Source organism: Lolium rigidum, chromosome 2 (genome assembly GCF_022539505.1).
Source record: "Lolium rigidum isolate FL_2022 chromosome 2, APGP_CSIRO_Lrig_0.1, whole genome shotgun sequence".
Taxonomy (NCBI): domain Eukaryota; kingdom Viridiplantae; phylum Streptophyta; class Magnoliopsida; order Poales; family Poaceae; genus Lolium; species Lolium rigidum.
The window spans coordinates 26,990,698-27,009,859 of NC_061509.1; the positions used below are offsets into that span (position 1 = coordinate 26,990,698).

General features: G+C 43.4%; 2 non-coding genes across 2 annotated transcripts; one reads left to right on the forward strand and one right to left on the reverse strand.

Annotated features, from left to right (window-relative positions):
* Window positions 1-9,420: 9,420 nt before the first annotated feature.
* TRNAN-GUU lies at window positions 9,421-9,492 on the forward strand. Its single transcript has one exon. It is a non-coding gene; the product is annotated as a tRNA-Asn (tRNA).
* Window positions 9,493-10,133: 641 nt separating this feature from the next.
* Window positions 10,134-10,207, reverse strand: TRNAD-GUC. Its single transcript has one exon. It is a non-coding gene; the product is annotated as a tRNA-Asp (tRNA).
* Window positions 10,208-19,162: the final 8,955 nt, after the last annotated feature.

Below are 19,162 nucleotides of genomic sequence, written 5' to 3' on the forward strand. Positions count from 1 at the left end.
CTTCGGGTTCATCAAGATAGGCTGGATAGTGGCACATCTCCATTTCTTCCATTCGCTGTCCAGAAAACTACAGCTTTCAAGCCTACGTGCGCAGGAGCGCACTTCCGTTTTCTACGCCGGGTCGATGTACAAAAAGAACCAAATATCATAGATTGTTCATGTCGTGAAAAATAACTTGTCAACGTGATAGATAGACTTCGTCTTACAGAAAAGATAAGAAAAGCGAAGCGGGAAGGGTCACAAAGAGCTTATTTTGGGCTCTGTTCCCGAGGCATACTCTTCTAGATAGAGAGGTGTCAGGCTAGCTTTCAAACAATGTCTGCAGAAAACATCTATCTAAATTCTCACACGTCCCCATTTTCTTTGTCTTTTTTCTTGCACCAGGCTTGCTTTGCTTACCTAGGAAACAAGTCAAAAATAGGATATGCTTTCAAACTGGCCTGCGTAAGGCACTTTCAAAAGCTTGATCCCACTCCCGGCTAAATAACCTTCTTTCTTTACTCTCGTTCACGTTTACGGTACAGTCATTCTTTCTATATAGCAACTGCTTTACAACCTACTATGCCTAGAGCCTCATTTGAGTGTATGAAGCAGATTGGAAGGATGGGAGAGAACAATGAATGGTACTAGGCTTTCTACCAACGGTGAACCATAAATAGCTGAGATCGAGCCAGGTTAAACAGATCAAGGGAGATCAGAGCGATAATTTCTGGTGGGTGAAAGGGTCTATCTAAAACTGCAACCTCATAGACAAATCACAGTGTCAGGAAAAAGGCAGCACAAACACTGAGCCGTACTATGGCCATTTGAAATTGTAGAAAAGATTGGAACTTTGGCCTATAGATGGAAATTGCCAGTGGGATCAATGGTACATCCGGTTTTCCACGTGTCTCAATTAAAGAAGAAAGAAGGGCGCTAAGCTGTGGTGATCACTCCAGAATTACCTCTTACGGGACCAGAAGGCGAGTTTCAAGCTGAGCCAGTGGCAATTTTGGAAAGGAAGATGAAAAAGGGAGATGCATATACAGTTTTCATTAAGGTGAGTTGGGCACACTTACCGGAATCTGAAGCAACCTGGGAGGATTATTATGAGATGGAGAAGCGTTACCCAGAGTTCATGGCTCACCAAACGCCTTGAGGTCAAGTCGTTTCTTGAAGGGGAAGGGAGTGTCTAGATCTTAAAATCGAATTAGGTTCATTCGGATTTTGTTTCTATTTGGAGTAGGGAAGAAGGTTCTGACTGGCTGGGACCCATAGTCAGGATTAAAGGAGTTGGGGACGAGTTAATTACTAGTTGGGCCTACTCTTCTTTTTATTTCTTTTCAGGGAGCGATCTCGGCATTTCTCGGTGATGGTTTGCTATCTTTGTGATGTTACTCGCCGCTGCATTCAGCTTCTACACTCGGAAGGAAAGAAAACTTCTTTCTTATCTATTGCCCGCCCAGACCAACTCATGCTTAGAGGAATGAAAGAAGAGAAGTGCATACTAATGGCTGACATGAGTAATAAAGAGGAAGAAGAAGGAGAACTACACTTGATGATTCCAACCGACATACCCACACACAAACAGACTAAGACTGTTATGCCTCATTCTGTTGAGAAGGTGCTATCTATATACCAAGTAGTCTTTGAGGAACCTAAAGCACTACCTCCTAAAAGAGCAATTGACCATGCCATACCCGGCTGGAACCAAACCCAAACATTTGATACCTTCCCTACTTTGTATTCCACTGAAAAGGCAGGCTTTCTAATAAAAAAAATCTTCATCCTTCCTATTAGTAATTTTGGGTCTGAGCGTTGGATGCTTTTTTTTGACTCTTCGCATTCGCTCTGAACCATTGGAAAGCGAGCGAAGCGACGATATGCATGGATATTCTCTTTCAAGTCATCCCTACGGCTACTAATTTAATTAGGACAAAATCAAACTAGTACTCCTTCAATTGATGATAACCGGACCGCAAATATATAAAGGAGTCAACCTCACTCCCTTGAATCTGATCAAAAAGATTATCAATACGAGGAAGTGGATACCTATTCTTCACGGTTACCTGGAACAGCTTACTAGTTTCAATGCAAAGGCGCCCGTCCTTCTTTTTAACAAACAATACGGGCGTGGAGATCAACTCGGTCGAATTCACCCAGAAGTTCTTGTAACTGCTTCTTAAACTCTTCCATTTCTGTTGTCGCCATCCAATGCTTAGAGATTGGAGCCGGTAGCAAATCTATGGTGAACACTCTTTGCCTATCTGGTGGAAGTCCTGGTAATTCGTCTGGGAACTCACATACCTGTGGTATGTCTTTAAGGCCCAGAACACTCGAGTAGCTCTCCGAAATGAAAGCCATGTACCCGGTGCAACCAAAAGTGGAGTGGCATGAATGGCCGAGATTCGAGCGGGATATTCATCACACACCCCAACAAGTTCAAACGATGGTTTACAGGGTGTTGAGTCACTATCTTCCTAAAACACAATCCACACGAGCATGGTATGCAGACAACCAATCCATACCAGCATCCAAATATAGAAAGTCTAAAACTATTAGATCCACCTTCATTTCCTGATCTGCTCTCGTAATAACACAGTCCTTTAATACTAGCTTTGTAAGCAAGGAATCTCCCATTGGAGTAGCTACTAAAAGACTTACATGGAGCGGCGAACCCTATTGTTCTTCGGTACAAATAACGGGGATACAAAAGAGTGAGTGGAACCAGGGTCTACAAGTATGCTAGCAGATGTACCACAAATTCGAATAGTGCAATGAATGACCGAACCTGTGGCTTGTGCATCTTGTTGGTTTAATGCAAAAACACGTCCTTGAGCTGGCTTCTTCTGCTGATCCAACTCCTTTGAAGCAAGGGCTAAAAACTTGTGAGTTATCTTAGAAATAAAATCTAGCGTGGCTGACTGAATAAGCAAACTGATTGCCCGATTGATTGTTTACCCCGGTCACTGAAGAATAGAGAGCTGACTGAGCTGCCCCATTTGCTTTCGCATATTGACTAAACATTTCCAACTAGTAGGCCTCTTTCTTTGTGCGTAGAAGACATAGTTCTTATTTATCTAGAGCACAGCCGGGCGGAAGACTTGAAAGGAAGACGCGATCTCCTTCCTTTTTTTTTCCAAATCTCTCCCCTCCGCATAACACTTCTGTCTACTCTGCGTGGTTAGCAAGCGTTTCCGAATCATCTCTACCTTCTCATCAGCCTCCTGTGGATGCGGCATTAGCGGTCAACGAACTTTCCCCCTTCTAAGGAGGAATCGGCTCAGGCTAGATGGGCATTCAATAACAGATTAAAAGGTCTGTTATTTCAGTAGGGTTATGAAAGCTGTTTTGTACACATCTTCCTCACTCATCCTGATCTGATGGTACCCAGATCTGAGGTCTATCTTAGATAAGTACCTTGCCCCATGTAATTCATCCAAAAGATCATCAATGATTGGTATAGGGTACTTGTTTTTCACTGTACTGGTATTAAACTTCCTATAGTCAATGCAAAGCCTCCAACGCGGAGCGCCTTCTTCTTCACTAACAGCGCTGGGCAAATGGGCTGGTGGAAGGTTGAATGAATGATTTCTGCTGTCCATGATTTTCTCAATGGAAAGTTTCTGAAAATAAGAATATCCATAGGGCCTTTGATTGACAGGTTTAGTGCCTGGTAGTAAGGGTATTTTGTGGTCTATTGTCCTCCTAGGAGGTCACTCTGTAGGCTCAGCAAACAATTCACTGAAGCCATTCAAGACCGGTTGCAGGGCAGACAGACCATTGACTTGACATGACCGTAATACATACAGAATAAGAAGGATAAGCTATAAGATAGAGATCCGGATTGTTGTGCTCCGGAATAAAGAAGAATACCATCTTGTCTAATCAAATACGAATACCATCTTATTGATTTAGTCAGCTTGCATCAACACATAAGATGTGATATGAGTAGTGGGAAATAAACAATCACTTGAAACATAGTAGAAAGCATCCAAAACAGAATGAAATGCTGTTCAAGAAGCTACCTGGCCCAACCACTACACCATTTTGCCTAATGTGTGACTACCCATATCAGTTACAACATCTTCAGTTTCCAAGTTTTCAGTGCCTTTTTCTTATAGTATACAAAATAGGATTCTGGATTGCTCTTCATTTCGTTCAATTTATCCCCTTGCTTTTCAACGTATATATATTAACCCGCCTTGTTTACCTATTTCTTCTACAATTCACATGACTCATTGAAACTGAAACCAACTTTCTCCTTCCTACATTTTATCTCTACAGCAGTTATCCTGTATAATGATTTGTTTTTGGTCGCTACTCTCCTAACCGACGAGTCGGAGAGGATACGAATGTCCATTCACCCTACCACCCATCTTCCTTCTAGCTTCCTTGATCAACGACGAGTAAAGATCCCGGAAAAGATCCAAGGGAGTACAATAAACTTTATATTCACGTCTTGAATAATGAGGGGGGTAAAGAAGAAAGTCCGATTTCTCTCTCCTTTGCGGATATGCCCTTATTCAGCTCTTGAAAGAAAGAGAGAATGATCAAACTCAACTAGACGGCAGTTCCTCTTGTTCAAACCTCTCTTGCCGAGTCTTCTCCTCATAGCGAGTTTCGCTCTCGCTTCGCGTGTCCTATACTGACTGTTCAAAAAGAATTGATTGTGAAAGACAAGTGTTTCATTCCCCTCCCTAATCGTTGAAATTCGAACTGTCCGCTAGCTCCTCCTTTGTTTGGATTATAGCCCTTCTTTGGGGATTTACTATAAAAAGTAAATCTTTCCAGTTTCAAATGCTACTATTTCTTCGTGGGCAGAAAGTCCCAAATCTTCTTTTTCCGGTACTCCTTACTCTTTTCTCCCGTCGTCCTACTTTCACTTCTACGGACCTTCTATCCATAACGAGTTCCAGGATTGGTGAATCGATGTGGGAATAGATAAAACGATTTTAGAGTACACAGTATAACCGTGTAGCTCATCCAGAAGATCATCAATGACCGGTATCGGGTATTTCTTTTTTACGGTTTGCGCATTGAGTTGCCTATAATCCATAGGCGCCACGAACCTTCTTTCTTCTTTACAAGAAGAGCCGGTGAGGCATGAACTAGGTTGTAGAGTACCATTCTAGAGTAACTCCTTGATTATGGCTTCAATTTCATCCGGTGGTGTGAATACCTATAAGGCCTTTGATTCACTGGTTGACTATCGTGAGGTGAATCCGATGGTCACATGGTCTTTTAGGAGGGAGGGTAGTGGGTTCTAAGAACACATCAGAGAAAGAGGACCAAACCTGCTTGAGTCCTCTTCTACATCTTGAGTACTTCCCACTCCAATGGATCTCGTTTTTAGAATAGCTTTGATCCGGCCATGTAGAGCACTTATAGAGGTCCGGCTTCACGTCAGTAATCTACCACACCCATGCTGGAATTCAGTAGAGTCCCACGAGTCAATCGACAAAAGCGAGAAACGAGGTTGTTCGACAAGGCTACGGTCTAACTTTTTCTTCCTAGCGGAGTTCAATACGAAAATAAAGGCGCTCCGCGTTGGGAATGGCGTACGTAGTACGGGTGGTATTTCAGGTATAACTGATCAGGGTTGTTCTGAAAGCAAGTCAATTGGTGCTTTGGAAAGTGAGTGCCAGAGGCTAGTCACTGCTTGGTTTACAGAAGGGAAGGAAGAAAGAGATACCGAAGCAGATTCAGTATAGAAAAGAAGAAATTGATACCATTCATTCCAGCTTATTTGATACCCACTTAAAGTTTCTATCAAACCATGTCTTTTTCTTCGAACGTCAATCTCGTAGGAATTTCGATTGGAAGTGTGGTATTGAAGGGCGAAGCCTTTACTCTTTGACTTGTTTCTTTGAATATAACATAATATTGACTGCGCACTTCGAAAGATGATGGTGTATTCCGAGGATCAGTCCGTTTTTTATTGAATTCGCAAATTGATAGATCTGGATGATTCAAAGAATGATTCTTCCCTGGGTATTTCCCCGGTACCATTATTTAAATTGGAGCTTTTCAATTCCATTTTGGAGATTTAGGGTTTAAGACCGCTCGTAACGATTTTTTGCTTTTATGGCTGGGTGGGCAAGAAAAGGATTTGACTCTTGAAGATATCAACTCATACGCCTGCTCCATACATTCAAAAACATTTTTGGTACTTTCTATGAGAATGGATAAATAGAAATGGGTACATTCCTCTTTCTCTTTCCTGGCCAAACTACCCATAAAAAAGAAGAGAGAGAGCTGTAAGAGCGGTAAAAGCAAGCTCGGTGGCCCGGTTCACTACAGGTTGATATATCCTTTTCTTTTGAAAGAAAAGTCAATTCGCTATGCTATAAGGTACCAATTCAAAAAGGTATAAAACCAAATCTACAGTGGGAGTCCCTATCTACTTTCGATTCCCTTCTTACTGGCTTTGCCAATACATCATACTGATTTGACGCTTCCTTACGCTCTTTCTTTCAAGCATTGCTTCCAGGACAACGGAGAGTATTCCAAGATAAAGAACCAGAACTGAGGTTGACACTACTGAAAGATAAAAGAATGGTGGATAGATGGATTCGCACCATCCCAAAACCGAAATACAGACAGACCAAAAAAAGACGAAAAGAAATACTCCACCACCAGCCTACCTACTAGCATGTATTAAGCGAATAGCTTGTATGGTAGTTGTTAAAGAAAAGATGTATGTAGTCCCGGAAGAGAAGCAATTGTCGTACGACCTGTAAGCGTAACTTTTGACTTCCTTGCCGTTTGTTAATTGAGTCAATCGAGTTACGTTTGCAAAATGAATGGAATTCTGGAGTGGACCGAATATCCATGGCAGAACCCCACACTGGTCAAAAAGAAAAGTAAATCTCTCTAAAAAATAAGCACTTCAACAAGTCAGGGCCCTTTATTATACAACTCCTATGCGTAATTGATAGCTTTTTGGTATTATCCATATATATATACTACTAGGTACGAAATAACAGGAAAGATAGAAATAGTGACTTTGGCTTCAAATAGAGAGCAGCTTAAAGGGAACTCGCACTGGAGGACTGCTCTGATAAAATAACTGAACACTGGCTAGGAACTGGGCTGCACTAAGCCCGGCACTTTTTGGGCTTCTTCATGAATCTAGTTTTCTGGTAAGGTCAGATCATCTTATTGAATAGATATCTGAAAGAAAGCAAAGGAATGAATCGTTTTTCCAATTACCTTCTCTCGAAAACCATAGATCTTCTGGTTACCATTGACTATCCGGCACTTTCGTCTGTAGAGCGAAGCAAGAAATTGCATGGAAGGGCTTGCCCTGCTAATATCAGCCTTGTTTGGAACGGAACAATAGATGCAATCCATTTCAGTGTATGTCAGAGACGTCAGGCAATTGAGCGTTCCCTAGAGTTTGGTTCAAAGGCTAAGGACTCCCCGCCGCCTTCATAAGGGCACTAAGGCGGAGCACGGAAAATCAAATTGGGCACCCATGTTTTACCAGTCCCGGATCTCAGGGCCGTTTTGCCAACCGCCGACATGAACGAAATCGAATTTCATTGCGGTAAATTAGGATTTCATGAGGGAGGAAAAGGCGAGGCGGAGGGTGGAGAGTCGTACAATGCATTGGTGGGATGAAGGTGCTAGCTTGGCTGAGATAGGAAGTTTCGATGTGTATGTAGATTTGGTTCTAGTGCCCCCACCCTTTTCGAGATCTGTCAGGATTAGCAAGATGTTCTGGTGTAAACTATAGAGAAATGGAATGAATGAAATGTATCTAAGAAGAAAGGAAGCCATGCTCCATCCTGTTTATAAAAAGAACATCACCTCCCTTTTTGGTTAGATACCGTTCCGTTAGGTACTAATGCTTCTACCTATCACCCTCCGGGTGAGTTTGAGAGCTGTGTTTTTTTCCAACGTTAATAGCATTCCGCGAGAAAAGTCATCTACTGATGTTGTCAGCGGAGTCCCTCGTCCATCCATGTATGAATAGCGGTATCCCCCATTTTGGACAGTGATGAGGTAGTCGACGCAATTTGCATGTGTATTTGCGTTCGGCTTTGCTACTTTCCTTCTAGACTATAAAAGAATGTCCGCGGAAGGGAATAGTCTACGTGGCCCGGGGTAGTCTTTCAATTCCTTTATCGGGTGGGAGAGTTTAGAACCAGTTAAGCCAATAGCTGCTGCTTTAGTCACACTAGCTACATCAGTTGATCATGGATTTAGCATACCACCTCAGAATAGTCTACGTGGCCCCTTGTTTTTACTACAATTTGATATAGTGAATCCAGTAATGCAGACAGCCCTTTTTAAAGCGCTAGGCCGGGCTTGCCCCTGACTCTAAAAAAGAGCTGGAGGTTTTGCCTCAACTCATTCCATGAATGTTGTTTCATTCCCCACGCGGCTGAACCCAACTCAGTCTTTATCCTGCCTTGGAGTTCTCTCTCATAACTGAAGCCAGGAGGTATTCGATTTATCGGATTTCGAGCTAGCTGCCCTTTTCTTGCTCCTTGCCATTAGCGCAGCCCTTTTCTTTTTCTTAGCTAGCGTAGTTTTTCACCTTAAAAATAAGGCGCCAGCGCTTTTGTAGTGACCCCTCCGGGGTCCCGGGTTGCTTTGGCGCGCCCCACCCCGTCAGTCCTGTGTTGTACTTGACTTGACTCTCCCCCGCTTGCTGCTTGCTGATCGCTGTGTTCAAAAATGACACGAAGCTGGATATGAGTAGATGTTGTTGGTCGAAAACGTCTTTCATTCACAATGAAACAGAATGGTCTCGCTCGATGCGTCATTTTATGATGTGTATTTTCATATTAAGAGTTCTTAAAAGTTATCAACTCAAAGCCCAACCGTCAAAAGGATGCTACAATGTTCGAAATTATCAACTTAACATGCCCCCTTACTTCCTTCGTGACCTCCCACTACTTCATCTACCGAAATGATTAGGCAGATCTCTTTTTTTCTAGCATTAAACCTGCTCATGATCCTTAGGCTATAGAGCATGGAGCAGACAGAGAGATGAAAGGACCACCTTCTCCTGCTTGCTTGATCGGAATCTATTCACATTTAGAATAGCTGAAGTGCTACTTAACTTCACTTAGTAGTTGAAACTCGGAGAGACAGAGAGAGTCCTCTCTCATACTTGCCAATTCCAAGGCTGATCAGCAAGGGAATTGGCAGGAACCAACCTTAGTTGCCCCTCGGTAGAGTGAGTCTACTTAGCGAACTGGCAGGACGCGGAGATCGATTGATCAATATGCATATCGAGAGTTGATGGTTGACCGCCGCCCCCCTTGTCCTGTCCTGGAGGCTCCCCGGCCGGGGAGGCAAAGGGGATTGCTATCGTCACCCTTTCTCCCGGTGTATGTGAAAGAGAAAAAGTGACGAACTTTTTGGATTTTCGGTCTGCGGTTGGTTGGTCCAAAGAACGAGAGTCAGCTTCCTTAAGTCCGTTCTTCCTCAGTAGCTCAGTGGTAGAGCGGTCGGCTGTTAACTGACTGGTCGTAGGTTCGAATCCTACTTGGGGAGATTTGATTCATTCAGAATTCGAATTGATAGTTATAGCTTTTCTGACTAGCGACCCCTGTCCTTCTCCTTTTTCTTTTTCTAAAGACGCAGCAGAATCGTCAAACGGGACATCAAAAGTGGGAAGTTGATTGTAGGATTTCTATTCCTCACTCTCGTATAGGTGAACTTGGTTCGTTCAATGAAAAGGGATAAGAAGGATCCACTGGGAATGAATGGGAAGACTGGGGTAGTATCTTCATTAGCCGGAAGGAATTAGTCTCCACTAGCGTAATTCGAAGAACGAACAAGAAAAGGCGTCACTGTTTAGGTAGGAGGATGGATGGATGTGGTCCAATGGCTAAAGCTCTGCCAGCTTCTTGTAGACTGGCAGTCTCCGAGAGGAACCTTCACCCCCCCGGGTTAGGCCGGGTGGGATGGTATACTTTTTTTTTCGCCACAAGTAGGAACTCAGTCCTTGGTAAGACACAAGGGGGGAAGGAAGATCTTCACTCATTCATTAAGTGCCTGCGGTGAGACGCGACCCACAACAAACGAAGGGGGTGGAGGGAGACCGAAGAAGGAACAATTGTCTTGAATGCTACGCTGGGATCAGCAGCTTCCAGTGAAGACAAAATGAGTCGGGCAGGAAGAGGAAGATCGGGCGGGGAAAACGGGGTTCGAACCCGCGACTTCTGGCGTGACAGACCAGCACTCTAACCAACTGAGCTATTTCCCCCTTTCGTAACTACTGTCGATTCAACAGTCACCTACCGGTTACCTTTGTAACTATACCAAAGTGGAAGGGCCACTATCTAAGCTATTAGTGGGCTGGTTTGAACTATTGATTTACTGAATCGAGTGAAGCTGTGTTGCGTAACATATAGGTCGCCAAGGCCTAGAAGTACAAGTGGTCGCCCTAACGGTCACTCTCAAACTCACTACTTGAGTGACTTTCGTCACTTAGCTTCTTTAATAGGGCTTGCCAAAGAACCCCTCCGGGGCCCCGGGAAGAGGAAGAAGGAGATAGAGCAAAGGTCTCCTCTTTCTGTCCGCTCTTCCCGGCATGTAGAGATCCGATTGGGCTTATAGTTTAATTGGTTGAAACGTACCGCTCATAACGGTGATATTGTAGGTTCGAGCCCTACTAAGCCCATCTGACCTGCTTAATCAATGACTCCGGTAGTCACCTGAACCACTCTCTCGGATAGCCCACAGCCTCTCTTCTGGATGCGAAAGAAGATTCGATCAACGTACAAGGTTTGCCTTCTTGTGAGAAGGAGGGTTCTTAATTGTGTTCTCAGTGCAAAGGGAGTCTTTGAGAAGGTTCAGTGAGTCTGAAGAGAGAGAAGATCAGTAGAGCAGTCCGGCAGCTGTTCGGGGGTCAGCTTTGGGATTTGCCTGATCGACCCCTACCAGTGTATTAATCTACAAAAATGAAGATTGACATTCGTAAATTTACCGGATCTATCCTCTTCTACTAACTTTACAAAATGGAAGGGAAAATGTGAAGACCAAAGATGTCAACTACTAAGCATAGTCAATTGCAAATCGGCCGGTTGGTTTGCTTCTCTCCAAGTATGGGAGATTTTCCAATCTTCGAAAGACGCTCGTACTTTCTTGATCTTATGAAGAAGGGGCTTTCCTTAGCTGCGGACTTTGGGATCTTGAGAGTAGACCATGTCTTATGTTAGGGAATCCGAATCAATCCAAATCCTCTGACACTCCTTTTCAGCTGCTATTTGAATACATGTTCAGATGCAAAAGAGCTCGACTTCGAGTATGGTCTTGTTCTTAACTGCTTGAGAGAACGCATATATCCCCTTTGTCTTGCTAAACCTCCACAAGCCTTCCCATGCTCGCTAATTGCACCGTCCGTCTTCATCTTAATCCATTCGTTTCCCGGTGGTCAACACACAATAGAATATGTTTGTTTTTGATCGGATTGAGACAAAAGTACCATTTGGCTAGGATGTTCGCCGATTCTTCCTCTTCTTTCTCTCATAAAACTGGAGATACTAGCTTCTAATCTGCATATTTTAGCAAATCCTTTTCCATTTGGATTTGTGAAAACATTAACTTACCTCTAGAATTCCACTATATATAACGTTGACGTTCCGCCAAAATGTGCCAGAGCGAGTGAAAGGCAAGCCTACCCACGGTGTTAACTTGCCATCCCCAACAAATCTGCTAGCAGCCCATTCGAGTTCCGCTTGGAAACAAGAAGCTCTTCTTTATTTTCGTTTTTTTTTGCCCAAGATAAGCCCATTTTCCAGAGCCAAGCCTATTATAAGAGTTCAACTGCCATATTCGGATGGAGTCCAAATGCTTGCATCTTGGGCTGAAGAATGACCCAATTCCATGCATTAATCATATCCGGGGATGTGGGAATAGGGAGATGCCATCCATCTACACGACACGATAGCTTAAGCAAAGAATAGAGAGAGCTAAGCTAGAATACTAACGAAAAATATATTCCACTAGCGTAGGCCTACCATAGACTAGTAGAAAAAAACCTTTTCTTTGTCTGTCAGCGGGAGAGAAAGCAAGCTTACGGTGCTTTGGATGTTAATGTTTTTGTAGGATACTAAGCACCTATATATATATACATTGTTTTATACTCCTCTGTACAAGCGTATAAGAGCTATTATGCTCGATAAAAGGAAGTTTATTAATAAGTAAGTCTTTCTTTTTTGAATAGCCGGCGGGAGAACTTACTTTTCCGGCTATCGTATGAACAATGCCGTCCGCTTTTCTTTTTTTGTTTCCATGGATCTCTCCGACGAAGTAGCGGAAGCATGAAATGCTATTCACGAATGAGCATTGCTATCTGATTCCTACAAAAGAGATAGGGGAAGCTAACTTTTGTCAAATGGGGCTAGAAAGCATAGAACCCCGTCTTAAATCAACCGGTGAATCCAGAATCAAAGTGAGGAGAACAGGATATGTTATGAGAAGAGTGACGTGGGAATAGATTGCATTTCAAAAAGAATCTATACACTCAATAAGCCAGAACGGGAAGATTCAACTGCAAAAAGAACTGGTACGGTGTGAGAAGAGGCCTATTCTCAATAATGAACAAGATGATGCAGCTCTAGTTGCTGGAGGCAGAGGACGTGGACGCGGCAGGAATAGATCCAGGGGGAGGACGCGAATAAAAAAGGCTATGAGGATCATAAAAATTGAGGTGGAGGGAGATTGTATAACTAAGGATCGAGTAGAGGAAGACGTCAGTCTTTCAGTTGTAGATGATCATTACCGAAAAAGATGTACATTCGAATGAAAAAAGAGGGCCTGTCCGAGAGGAAATAAAGAATATTCATTTGCGGATTCTTCCGAACAAGCAACGGATTGAGCAACTAGCGCGAAAGCCGTTGCGCGTTAGCGCATCCGTTTTCTTGCTCGGGAACTCACAAAATTGTCAAAAGCCATCTTTATCTTTCTCTTTAACTAACTAAGTATTATCAAAAATATGTGTCTGAGGTATTTTGACTTAATGGGAAGTAGGCATCTCATTCATAGGCAAGAGCAGGCCGGCCTGAAGGCATGAACTGAAGGCAGGCAAGAAGGCATTAAATGGCTTTGAAGGATGCGGTGTAGCCTGTGCGGAGTACAGTATCTTTCTTTCTAGAAAAATATATGGAATCCGCGATCCTATCCTATTTTGTAAGTAATTTTTGCATTCGAAATTATTTTCTTTCGCAAGAGCACTCAAACATAGATTGAAGATCTTCAGTTCTTCGGTCGGCAGCCGCAGTCAGTAATAGCAAGCAGCAGGCTGTCCCATACTACTTTTCCTTTGAATGTTCATTCTGGAATTGAATGTCACAAACAAGACTCATACTTCAGACTTTGAACTGCTTGAATCAGGAGCTGTAATCCGCAGCTTTAGAGATAGGGGCGGCAGTCACAGCATTGGCAGCAGTGAGCAGAGGTCAAGAAGAAGAAGCGGTAAGAGCAGTTAGAGAGCAAGCAGCGGCTCATCAAACCTTTCTGTTTCGGTTACAGCTCAAGCGGTTTGTTTTCCAGTAAGGTACTCAAGCAAGCTTTCCTCCTGAAGACAGAGTTTCGGGTGAGCTAGCAAAGAAAGTCAGCAGTTAACCGGAAATTTAGGTCAAATTATCATTTCGTAAGTTTTAGTAAGGCCAGTTATGGGAAGCAGGCCATGGAGAAAGAGAGGAATCAATCGTCCAACGCTATGTTAACAAATACGTGAAAGGTTTGATTATTCCATACACTTGAACGCGTTCCTTATCAATAGGTTTCGGAGAGACGTGACGATCTTCACTGCATGAGACTAGACTTGACTCAAGCTTCATACGAAATACTGAACTAAAGCCGTTGAGCCAAGTCAAGCGAAAGACTTATTCGAAGAAAGCTTTAAGAGAGTTTGTTGTCCCATGCCTTTCTGATGGTGAACCTCCTACTGCTTCTTCCAATTCTGAAACAGGGATCGGCCTGTTGACTTTGCCCTTCCTTTAGACAAAGAGCCCCCAGTTTCGCCAAAAGACCTCTATTCAACTCCACACAAGCCTGTCGTTGGGCTACTTGCGTCTTCGGCAGATACAAAGGAGAAGTGACGGTTGGTGAAATAGCCCTCCAACTCGTAGCTCTTCTTGCTTAACGTGAAAACTCTCCTTTCCGATGAAAACGAGAAAGAAAGATGTCAACTACTAAATGTGCTGCTTTGTGAATTTGATACTAGGTAGTTCTCCCCCTCGGCAGGCAAGTAGCCTTTGCGACTTACATCTCTGCTACAGGAGGGTATGAACCCCCGGATCTAGGCGAGGTGATGGCGGGGAACTCCAACAGGTTTTGGTTTCCTCCTCACTGATTGATGGAGCCCAAGACTGCTTGACGACTTTCGGTGTGGGGTCAGCTTGAGCCGAGGTCGTCTCGTAACAGGAACAGGAAGAATAGCAAACAAGCACACAAGCAGGAATAGGAATATTGGCTGTCACTATCCTCTGGTTAGCAATCAACTACGGAGCTGGCAACTCACAAGCCAGCAAGTCAACCTCTGTCAGATCTTCGGCCCAGTTTATGAACGAAACTTACTGGGGAGAGCATGCCCTGTCTCAGGCAGTATATCAGTCGTTAACGATCTTACCGGGACACATCCAATTGAAACTAGAATCCCAACCTCTTTGGAAGAAGCTCCAAATAGACTTTATTTCAGAGCGGGGAATCTTCCTACAAACTAAAATGTGTTAAATAAAGGCTATACCTACCTCTGCCTAGAAAAACTGGAGTTTCAGACACCCTCGTGGGAGACATTGGATGTTGTCAACCGGCCTTAAAATGCTCATAAACAGCTCTTCCCCCTTTGACTTTGTTTTCGCTCTCCTCTGTTTCTAGTAGACTAAGCCTGATCCTACTTTGCGAGTCCAACAGGTCTAGTATTCTTTTCTTTTTCGTCTGAGGGAACGTGGTAGCCCTGATCTAGCTAAGACTTTAGATTCCATTCTATTTCATTCTGATCTCGTTATGAGGAAATAGGTGAGGCGAGGCTAAGACAAGATATGGGACTTCCCGCGCTAAGTTGTTCCAATCTCTGTACTTAAGTAACCGAACTCGAAAGTGCTGCTATGAGCTAGATTTGTGCGTACAAGGGTAAAGAAGCGAGCAAGGCTACCTTTCCGCTGGAAATCCTATACCTGAGTGCTATTTGATCAGAGTGAGTTGTAATTGAGCTTGATTTACTTGCTCTTCTATTTGCATTTTTTGTTAAGTATGTGGGTGACTCATCGTCGTGAGATCGGTTGGTCGAGGGCTCTTTCTTTTCAAGTAGTCTCAGTCGGCGAACTCGGCTCCACAGAAGAAGTCAGTAGTGAATCAAAGAACTCATGCATGTAATCAGTGACTAGGGATCGATCAATCGGATGCAACCGAGCCATACAAAAAGAATTGGAAAAGGGATGACGCAAGAGCAGCGGAAGGTGACTTAGCAACATCAGTCATTTCCTATAGAAAGGAAGGAAAGGATCTCTCTTCTGTCTAGACGAAAGATCTCATTTTTGCTACCGCTCTCCCTCTTATGAGTCTCTGTCAGCCGTTGTTTAGTAGCTTTCAACGCGAGTTCAGTCATTCTCTTATATACTGAAAAGTACGAACTGACTTAAAGCACGAACATGAAGGAAAGGCTGAATTCGAAACATCTTGAATCGGATTCTCTCTTCTCAGAGAGCTTGAGAGTGAAATGAGTGGGCCGGCCAAAGAAGACCACTATGGAAGTGAAAGGGGAGGGCAAGAGCGGTTCGAAGGTCAATGAAATGGGTGAAGTTCCCTTGTCAAATAGGGACCGACCCATGTTCAATCACTGAAGTGTGGTTGAGTGAGATGATCCGCAACCAACAAATGATTTGTCATTGTCTCTAAATCACTGAATGAATTCGTTTTTTATTTATATATGAGAACTAGAGAGTTCACTAGCGCAGTCAAAGGAGTTGAATTTCTCGTGAACTTCTGCCGGTTGAATCAAATGTGTTTGTTCAGCTTATAGTACGCCTTCCTTCTTCTTTACTGAACCTATGGACTTCTTCCACTTAGCAGCTTCCGCACGAAGTCTTCCTCGGGAATGGTTGATCTTGGAATTTCATCGAGTCACGCCCGCTCCTGAAAAGGGGTCTGGAAAGGAAGAGAGCATTACGAATTGCCGATTTTTGGAGTTAGGTTTGAGTTAGGAGTTCTAGTTTTTCCCCGGAAGTGGCAGCAGTTTATTAAGTAGAGTCGGTTGCTGTTCTTGCTAGTGGCCAAGCCAGGAAAGCAAAGGGGAAGCTAATACACGGTGAACTGCTTTAGGAACTCATACCATACTAGTCAAAGGCTTAGCTTAATAGCCGAATTAGCCGAGACTACCCTGAAAAGTAAGCAAGGAGAAGAATGAATTACGTAGGATACTGGCTACTTGAAGTCGGTCGTGAAAGATTGAAGCTTGCTTTGAAGGAAGAAAAGAGGGTGCTAGATTCTATGCCCTAGAAGAATAGAATATATGCAAAGAATAAGAATCTTTTCATTTTTGAATTGATAAGCGCAATAGCCATAGCCGTAGGGTCAATCCCCAGACCAGGCCATAACCATAAATGGCGATGAGAGAAAAGCTATTTCTTTCTGCTAGCCTACTTCCCAAGGGTGGGAAGAATCCTGTTCACGACAACGACTCCGCTCTTTGTTGAGTGGGTAATTTCCTTTTCTTTAAAAGAATAGATTCTAGATTACTGGTCTTAGCGGAAGAGGAGCTCTTAGCGATCCCCCGCTTTTTGACTTCTTTCTCTCTTTCCTTGGAAAGAACTGTAGTTTATTAAGGCCTAGCTTTTGCTTTTATAGAATCGACTTTGAAAGTGGAAAATAGGTCTCTTCTTCAATGAAGGCAGAACTATTCACTAAGCCAACAGGTTAGCGAAGGAACTTTTTCCGGTCTTGCTGCTTTAAAGCGAACGAGTCTTCCTTATTCCAATGGTCATTATAATAACCTATTCATCCTCTTGGCCACTCTGAACTCATAGGTAGCTGTGGTTCGGTTTACCTTCTTTCGCTTTGCCTTGGGTTCGGTGGTAGTAATAGTCCTTCTTTAGCTCGCTTCTTTGAAGAGGAATTGCCCTCCTGCCGCTCTTGGTGGTTGAGTTAGAGTCGGGGCAGGAGGATTCCACTTTCGCTTTCACGTCTGTCTTTACTTTAAGCTCTTATTCAAACGAGAATTGCTATAGTTGAGCCGAAACAGTCATTGCGAGGAAGACGGGAATTAGCAGTCGTTAGGCCTATTCAAGCCAGAACCCTAAAACTGTAAGCAGTAAGAAGGCCTCGAAAAAAATTACCTTTCCTTCCTAGCTTGAGAGCAATACTACCTGTAATAACTCAATGAACTTATCCTACTTAGGGAACAGGCTGGCATAAAGGCATTCCACCATGGGACCGAAAGAAGATGATGAAGATTTTCATTCATATCCCGGGAACATTTTCACGGGGATTCGACCTACTCTTAAGAGAATAGAATCATCCTTTTTGGAGTCAAAGAAAGCAAAGCTTATGAATGAATTGTGTGCTCTGAGGAACCTATTTCCCGAACCATTTGCATCATTTACAGATTCTCTCTCGATCGAGGACCCTCTTTCCTAAAGGCCCAAAGTGCATCATTCAGTCTGGATCAACGTACTGCATTCCATTCCAAGTGAGACATCGCAATATAGATAGAAAAAAATGGGTAGTTCTATTCATTTAAGGTCTAAATTGATTAGAAAGAAGGGTACAGAAGCCAAGGACAGATGGCTAGTCTGAAGACATTGACCATCTGGAGCGAAGGACAGTTGGCGAAGTTAGTGAGAGAAAGCTTGAAAGATAGGATTTTTTCGTGTGGATTAGTTGAAAAACGTAGAATAGAGATTTCAGAAGTCAAGTCCTTTGAGAGCAACTCATGTTCAGCCTTGTCGGAATAAGCGCAGCTAGCCCTCTTTCTATTGGAGGAAAAAACGCTATCTTCTTCTATTTTGAGATTCTCACTGCTAGCAATCATTAGATCATCTTCCTATTTGTCTTGGGTTCACCCTTTAAAGTCTTACGCATATATAATTAGAATGATAGAAAAGGATTATCTGGCAAGTTGACTTGAACAATGTAGGCGTCTGATGTGGGATGTTTAACGAAGCGTTGCCATACAAAGTAAGTCTCTAAGCGTGGATTGAATGTTACCCAGATTGAAGAACCCTTTTTTATCACAGTCGGTATGAATCTCTCCCAACTTTCTTCACTAACTGCTTGTGCTTCGGCATACCTCAAGACGTGTGCTTTCTGAACTCATCGAAAGGATCTCGGACGAGGGTCGTAGGAAGACATCCAATTACTATTCTGATTCTCACAGCGCGATCATGACAGGCATCGCAAATTTATATCCTCACGAAAAAGAAAAGTAAAGACCTTCCAAAGTTCCCGAAAAAGGCATCTTACTCGGCTTGCAGGCCAGTTTGAGTAGCTCTATCGTCGAAGTGTATTGGTTCAGGATCCCCTGCTTGATCTTCTTGTTGCGACTTCGAGAAAAAGTCTACGGCGATAGCCCGTGCTACTATAATGAAATGATAGTGCTTTCCTTTTTGTGTGCTTCTCTCGATCGGTCTCCGCCCTCCCATACCTCCTAAAACAACGGTAGTTTGCTTCTTTTCGTTCAATTGTACCTGGCCCAAGCGCCTATCTATTTAGTACTTTCGAGTACCGCGCAACAGCTTTCGAGTAAGAAAGCAACTTGACATTATGATCCCCGAGAAGAGGATTCGTATTATAGTAGGTTTGTTTTCCATTTCCAGGTCCTGGTCCGGGCGAAGGTACATTTCTTTTTCTTTCACCACAGGACAGGGTTTGCTTGATAAGCGGTAGGAATGGATTCCTCACAAGTGGCAAGGCCATTCTAGGCCGGGAAAGAGCTCCAGCTGACTAAACACTAGAAAACTAATGGCTGACTTTCCTTCACCTTGGCATACAGGGCTTTTTCTTCTTAACACAGGGCAGCATTCGTAATTACTTGTACCGACAAAAAAACTTTTCTAGAAAGTAGCATCGTATGGCTGAGGATGGGAGAAAGGCCTGGCGCTGAATTTAAGCATGGTTGTCTTGGGCTGGGCCACTCTAGTTGACCTCTTTCTTATAGCTGCTATACCAGAATGCAAGGTTTGGAACAAAACAACCAATCATTTCATTACCATTGTGG